At 39.9% G+C, this 7,998-nt stretch overlaps 1 pseudogene; it reads right to left on the bottom strand.

The window, feature by feature from the left end:
• Positions 1 to 365: 365 nt before the first annotated feature.
• On the bottom strand, positions 366 to 838 carry LOC102856461 (annotated as a pseudogene).
• Positions 839 to 7,998: the final 7,160 nt, after the last annotated feature.

The raw sequence follows: 7,998 nt of genomic DNA, 5'->3' as shown, positions 1-7,998 counted from the left end.
CATTCCTTACCACTAAGCCACCAGAGCTCCCATGTTAGTATAGAGAGTCTGGCTATTGAAAACTTATTTAAACACTTGCAATAAAAACAACAACAACAACAACAACAACAAACAAAACCTTAAACTCATTGCTGTCAAGTCTGAACCAACTCATATCTGACATGCAGTTATTTTGGGGAGGCTGTAATTTTACAGATGACACATCTTTCTTTCTCCACCTCTCCCTCCACCCCAAAGGCCTTATTGGTAAATGTGCTTTAGAAAAAGATCCTCAGTCCTCCCATTTTCAAGCCTTGAATGAAGAGCTATATAGAGGAGCACATGGAGCAGTCTCAAACCTGGAGGACGCTGCTGTCGTCCATCTCTTATTCATAGATCCAGTCATGGGCACAAGGCTTATAGTCAACTAATTCCTCTGTCTTAAACCACAGACTGATTTTTTCTCGACACTTTTTACTGAGTCACTGCCATGGATGATATTCCTGCCAACTTGAATACGAAAGTCTCCGCAAATTGTGCCTGGCTTAGAATCTGCTGATGGTCTCTCCAAGCATCATTCGCCCGGTCTTCACCACATTCAGCCCCTCCCAGACCATGGTCATAATTTGTCTCAAGTTCATGTACTTCACCAGCCCCCGGAAGAATGGGTGGTCTTTCGGGTCATTGTAGTGCTGCTTCAGGTGTTCCTCGGAGGCCTGAAGGACCTATATGGCCACAAAGCGGAATCCTTTCCTGCTCAAAGTGCTTGATTATCTCGCCCACCAGGCCGCGCTGCAGGCCATCGGGGCTTGATAGCGATAAAACTGTGCTCACTGTTGGCCATGGTACAGGACGCTGGAGGAGGAGGAGCAGGCGTGGGGCACGCTGAGAGCAGGAGCCCATCTTTCTCTTGAGAAGCCACTGAGGGATTCGAACCATCAGAGAAAGGAAGTCTTTGGATTAGTAGTGCAACTCCCTATGGACTACACACAACCAAAGCTCCTTTCTAATAAACAATAGACCATTGCGTTTATAACCCTACATTACCAGGAACAACAAACTTTAACCTAACGCAGGTACAGGGACAAATAAGTAAGGTGAAGAGATGGAAGTTAGAAGGACTATCCCTGTGGTAATGCAGAGGTTTGGCATATGCTATTTTAACAAGCAGAAAAGAGGAAGATCCTCCACAAGGTGGGAAGACCAAGCTACTGCAGCCATGGCCTTGTGCATAGCAGAGATTGTGAGGTTGGCGCAGGATAGGGCAGGGTTTCCACCTATTCACAGATCTCTCTGAGCTGTAGTCAACTCAACAGCACTTCACAACAACAGTATTTCTAGGTGCTGCAAAATAAATCCATGCATATAATAGAACCAACAGGAGGCAGAAATGAAAGGAAAAAAAATGACTTACTGAAGGATAACAAGAAGATAACTCTTGAGCAGGAAAAATGGACTCAACAAAGAATTAAAACCCTGTAGAAAGGGCATACGCCAGGGATGTGTCCTGTCTCCATACCTTTTCAACCTGTATGCAGAGTAGATTATCCAAGAGGCTGGGCTCCATAAGGAGAAGTGTGGTGTCAGGATTGGTGGAATATTCATCAATAATCTGCGTTATGCAGATGATATAACCCTGCTTGCTGAAACTAAGGAGGACCTGAAATGCTTGCTGCAGAGGGTCAAGGACTGTAGCTTCCAATATGGATGGAGGCTCAATGTCAAGAAGACAAAGATTCTCACCACTGGACCAACTGGCAGCATCAGGATGGATGGTGAAGAGATTGAGATTGTTCACAGCTTTAGTTTTCTTGGCTCCACAGTCAACACTCTTGGCACCAGTAGCCAGGAAATTAAAAGATATATTTGCCATGGGAAAGTCTGCTGTTAGGGACCTCTCCAAAGTACTGAAGAGCAATGGTGTCTCTCTGGAAACTAACGTGTGTCTGATACAGGCTATGGTATTTGCTATCACTTGTTATGCATCAGAGAGTTGGACAAAGACGAGGGAGGATAGAAGGAGAATTGAAGCCTTTGAGCTGTAGTGCTGGAGAAGAATATTGAGGCATCAATTCTCCTTCTATCCTGCTAGGAAAACAAACAGATTCATCCTGGAAAGGGTTAAACTAGGTGGCTCCTTGGAGGCAAGGATTCTGAGGCTCCGTCTAACATGCTTTGGACATGTTGTGAGGAGAGACCGGTATTTGGAGAGGGACATCATGCTTGGGAGGGTGGAGGGACAGCACAGGAGGGGAAGACCCTCTATGAGGTGGATTGATTCAGTGACTGGGTAATCAGGATGGGTGTATCGGAGACAGTGTGACTGGCACAGGACAGAGCAGAGTTTAGGGCTGTTGTACATAGGGTCACTATGAATTGCCAGTGACTCGACAGCACATAACAACAACAATATTATTGCTTCAGTTACTCTTGACATTATTTCTGTTCATTGGAGTGCTTTGGGAGAAGGCGTGTGTGAGTGCATGTGTGTTGCTGTTCAGTCTCAGTTGAGTTGGGGCTGACCTTGTGCAATCTTACCTCCATCTCACCTGAAGGCCAATCACCCTCCATCTTTGCTTTGCCACTTTATTTTTTTTTTTGTCCACCTTGGTCTTTTTTTTTTTTTGCTTCCCTCTGACCAACTCTCTTGCAACTTTGATTTTTCAAAATTCAATCACTGTCATTGTAATGCAATATTTTGAGGTAATGGTTTACTGTTTTAACATAGTACTTCATTTTGCATGTGATAAAACTAACAGAGCCCCTTGAAATACAACAAAGATAATGAACACACAAAGTCAACAAACACCCTCTAATGTTGTAGTCAGAAGTCATTTCCCTCCTTGTTTCTGATTACTTGCGCTCTTCATTCCTGGCAGCCCTGCTTTCCTGGAGCTCTGGTCGCCAGCACCAAATAGCAATTTATCATCTTTCTTGGCAGGCTTCCTGCTTCATCCTGCACCTGCCTTCCTGAAAGAAAACAAGACATCAGATACTTATTCAAATAATGGAATAGCTGATCAACTGGGTGCTCACACAATAGTGAGTTATCCATGATAAAAGAACAACTTTTTCATGCATTGTATGTGACATATGCATCCTTTCTCTTAAGATTTATGAAGCCTTGACTATTAGCATTGTTAATATAATCAAACCTTTTACAGCCCCACTCTGAAGCTTAAACTTATTATCAATTGGCTGCTCGAGAGGAGTCAATCAATTTCATAAATACTTAACACCTGCACTCACTTTGAATCGGGGGAAAAATCAATACTACATCCTCATTTTCCTCCGAGTATAGTGTAACCAAATCTTGCTTACAAGTTCAGAAGGACTTGTAATTCAGATAGTTCCATGTAAAAGACCTTGTGAGGGTTTTCCCTTGATATTTTGTTCGTTTTTTTAAATCCTTTGCTTTTTTTTGTTCCTGAGTTCTAATGATAAAGCTTGCCACTAAGGAGAAAAAAATTGTAAAAGCTTTGTTAATACTTTTTAGGATTAAGTCTCCTATTTCTCAGGTGTGTGTTAGTGAGTGTGTATGTGTGTGGTGTGTGTGTGTGGTTAGCAACAAACACTTATTAAGAACCTGGTAACCATATATCCTTAGTCATTGTCCAACTCTCTGGTGTCTGGCAAGGAATTGCAAAGACCATGGCCTGGAACAGGCACACCTTAGTCTCCAGGTTGAAATGTTTGCTCTTTAGCATTCTGGAAAGGTCCTTGACTGTAGATATTTCAAATGCTAATTTGTCTTTTGATTTCCTGACTGCTGGTACCAAGAGTGTTATCAATGGCACACAACAACAACAACAACAACAACAAACAACAACAACAAGAACAGCAATCACTCATGGTTTTCATCCTTGAACTTACATGGGTAATGAAAGTAGAGTTCCTGCTTCCAACCAGTCAACTGATGGAGGAAGAGGTATAAATAACTAGCTCTAAACGTAATAATAACAAAACCTCAGAATAGTTTAAATGCTCAATATGAAGGAGAAAGAAAAAAATAAGGCAATGAAAAAGAAAGAAGAATCCATTCTTGTCGCTACAAGCCGACTAGAGGCTCCACTTTGACCATCATACTTCACTTCTGCACCATATTTGAAAGCACAGAGGAGGTGTAAATATTTCTAATTTGCTTTAATTTACTCTTTTCCTTGCATTATCTTCTTTGTTATTTTGAAAAAAGATTTTAAAAAATACAACATGCAGCAATTAATAGAGGTAGAACTGCTTATTCACCCCCCCAAAAAGTTAACCTTTTACCTGTACTCAATTGCAGTCTGTTTTGTTTTACTTCAGATTTGTTTAAAAACCAGAGGAATGGAATATCGCAGACAAATTTGAAGCTATTCTGCCCTCCACCTCTCCTTCCACTTGAAAGGTAATGAGTAACCCAAATTTGCTATGTTGTTTTGTACAAATATTGCTATTGAGTAGTTAATTGCACAAGAGGAGATTGCCCACCCGTCTTCTGCGGAGCCGCTGATGGATTTGAACTGACAAATTTGAATTCATCTCCTCCCAACTCCCATTCTTTCACTTGAAAAGTAGTGACTAACCCAAATTTGCTAAATATTTTACCAATTCACATGTTCAAGAGCTCATTCTATATCCTTACTTTTTTAAATTATAAGACAATATCATGGATATCTTAGAATATTAAATAATACACTACATGCAGAATTGCTTTGAATTTGCAAATAACTGTTGAAATGCTGTTTATTGTTTATACATTTTTTGCTAGGTTATATGCTTTTGTAAGTCTATTACTCTAATTCTAATCATGAACACATGTCATATATAGTTTAAATGTTTATAAATTATATCAATTCTTCTATGTGAATGTATTTATATTCTTGCTTCTTTAGTATTTTTTCAGTTTACTGTATTGAGGTAACTTGTGGGTTTCTGTGATGCAAAAAGCTATACCACCATTCTACTAAATTCCTCAAGGATTTCCATGGTGGACAGGTTTCAGTAAAGCTCCCGGGTTAAGACATCCTAGGAAGTAGGACTGGCCATCCATTTATTAAATAGTAGGCACCTAAAACCCCATGAACAGTAGAGAAACAAGAATAGTTAAAGTCTTAAAGGTAGAGTTTGGAATGAAAGTCAATCAAAGTGATGAGAAATTGCCATAAACATCCTTAAATACTTGTAACTTTGGAAAATGAGAGGTTGTGAAAGATGAAATGGAGCATATGAATATCCACATTCGAGGCATTGGTGAGATTAGATGGACTGGTTTTGGTCTCTTTGAATCAGATAATTACGTAGTATACTATACCTGGAATAAGAAAAACAGAAGTGGAATGGTGTTGTGTTCCTAGTTTTAAAAGACACTTGCAACTCTATAGTGAAGGACAATTTTGAGTAATAGGATATTATCCATTCAAATACAATGAAGACCTGTTAATATAGCTTTTATTCAAATATATGCACCAACAGCTAAAGTCAAAGCAGATGAAAGATGAATTGTGGGAGAATGTCAAGGATGTTATCCATGAAGAGAGCAAAAGGTCATTACAAAGACAGAGGCAAATTTTTAAAAAAAAATATAGAAAATAACACAAAAGGAATGTCAGAGAAGACTCTGCAAATGGCACTAGACTGTCAAGAAACCAAAACAAAGGGAAGCTACACTAAAGCAGAAGAGACGAGCAGATTTCAAAGGGCAGGGCAAAAAAGACAAAGCAAAGTATTATAAAGGAATGTGCGGAGAACTGGAGTTGGATAATAAAAAGGGAAGAACTCACTTGACATTTCTCAAGCTGAAAGAACAGAAAAACAAATACAACCTTCAAGTTGCAATACTAAGAGATGCTGTGGGCAAAATTTTGAATGGTCAGAAAACATTGAGTATATAAAAGGAATACACAGAGTTACTGAATCAAAAAGAACTACTTGGCTTTTAAATATTTCAGGAAGTACCATATAAGCACCGCTGAAAGCTTTGGCAAAAATTAGGGCCCCAGGAATTGCTGGGATACCAACTGTCGTGTTTCAACTGGTAGATACGGCTTGGAATGCGTTCACCAGCCTATGACAGGAAATTTGGAGGACAGCTACCTGACTGACTAACTGGAAGGGATTTCATTGTAAAAAAAAAGGTGATTTAACAAAATGTGGGAGAAATATCTTTCATATTACATGCAAGAAAAAGCTTGCTGGAGATCAAAATGTGTAGAATAGTATATAGAAAACTGCCTGAAGTATAAGCTGAGTTTAGAAGAGTACCTGGTATGAGGGATATCATTACTGATGTCAGATGAGTCGTGACTGAAAGCAAAGAATACCAGAAAAAATTGTATTTTATTAACTATGCAAAGGCATTGCAATCCAGGGATCATAACAAGCCATGGTTAACATTGAGAAGAATGGAAACCCTAGAACACTTAATTTTGCTCATGTGAAACCTATACATAGACCAAGACTCTAATGTGTGAACAAAGCGAGAGAACAGTACATGATTTAATTTAAGTACGCTGTATCCTTTCTCCATACCTATTCAAACTGTATGCTGAGCAAGTTATTTGAGAAGCTAGACTTTGTGAAGAAGAACACAGCATAAGGATTGGGAGAAAATTGATCAATAATCTGTGTTATACAGATGATACAACCTTGCTGGCTGAAAATGAGGAAAAATTGAAACATTTGCTGCAGAAGATCAAAAAATACAGCCTTCAATATGGATTGCATCTTGCTATCTAGAAAACAATATTTGTTTTGCTGGAACAATAGGCAACATCATGAAAGATGGAGAAAAGACAAACTGTTAACAATTTCCTCTTACTTGGATCCACAATAAATACCCTTGGTACCAGCGCTCATGAGATTGGGGGACATAGTGCACTGGGAAAGTCTGCAGTCAGATACCTCTCCAAATGAACTGATAAGCAGTGATGTCAGTTTGAGGACTAAGGCGTGCCAAATTCAGGTCATGGTTTTTCAAACTCTTGCTAAGCAGCTGAGAGCTGGTCTGTAAATAAGGATGAGAGATGAAGACTTGATGCCTTTGAGCTGCAGGTTTGAAGAAGAGAATTACACATCCTAGGGTTTTCCAAAAGAATAAACAGGTATGTTTTGGGGAAAGTGCAGCCAGAATGCTCCTTGTAGGCAAAAATAACAAAGCTTTGGCTCACATCAGACTTTGGGGATGTTGCTAGAATAGGCTGTTCCTTAAAGAAAGAAATCATGGTTGGAAAAGTAGAGGGGTAGGCTAAAGAAAGGAGGACCCTTAATCAAATAGATAGACACAGTGTTGGCTACAATGGTCTCAGGTATGTCAGAGATGATGAAGATGGCTCAGGATAGAAAAGATTTCAGGTCTGTTGTTCATAAAACACTATGGGTCTTACTCAATTCAATGGCACCCAACAATAAATTACATGTTAAATGAGTTGTAGGAGGTTGAAGTCTACCCAGAGACACCTAGGAAGAGGTTCAGACAGTCTACAAAATCAGCTGTTGAAAGCTCCGTGAAGCACAGTTCTACACACACACACACACACACACACACACACATTCATTCACTCACTTACTCTTATAACACCAGCATTAAGGAAATCAAAAGATAAATCACATTGGGAAAATCTGCTGTCAGGAACCTCTCCAGAGTACTGAAAAGAAACAATGTCAGTCTGGAGACTAAGATGGGCCCAATCCAGGCCATGGTCTTTGCAATTATTTGTCTGTCCATCAGAGAGGTGAACAAAGACTAAGGATGACAGAAGAACCAATGTCTTCAAATTGTGATGCATGGACTCCCAAGAAAACAAATAGGTCTGTCTCAGGGTGAAACCAAGTCTCTCTTTGGAGGCTAGGATTTTGAATCTTGATCGCATATATTTTGGGCACATAGCCAGGAGGGACTGGTCCTTGGAGAAAGACACCATGCTTGATAGGGTTGAGGGACAGCGCAGGAATGGAAGATCCTAGAGGAGATGAATTGATAGAGTAACTGGGGCAACAGGGGTTGGTGTGTCAGGATTAGTGAGACTGGCTCCAGATAAG

This window comes from Elephantulus edwardii, unplaced genomic scaffold (assembly GCF_000299155.1).
Source record: "Elephantulus edwardii isolate Elephantulus edwardi_28Jun2011 unplaced genomic scaffold, EleEdw1.0 scaffold00068, whole genome shotgun sequence".
In the NCBI taxonomy this organism is placed as follows: Eukaryota; Metazoa; Chordata; class Mammalia; order Macroscelidea; family Macroscelididae; genus Elephantulus; species Elephantulus edwardii.
The sequence above is the reverse complement of the archived record's forward strand: the minus strand, read 5'-3'. Positions and strand labels throughout refer to the sequence as shown.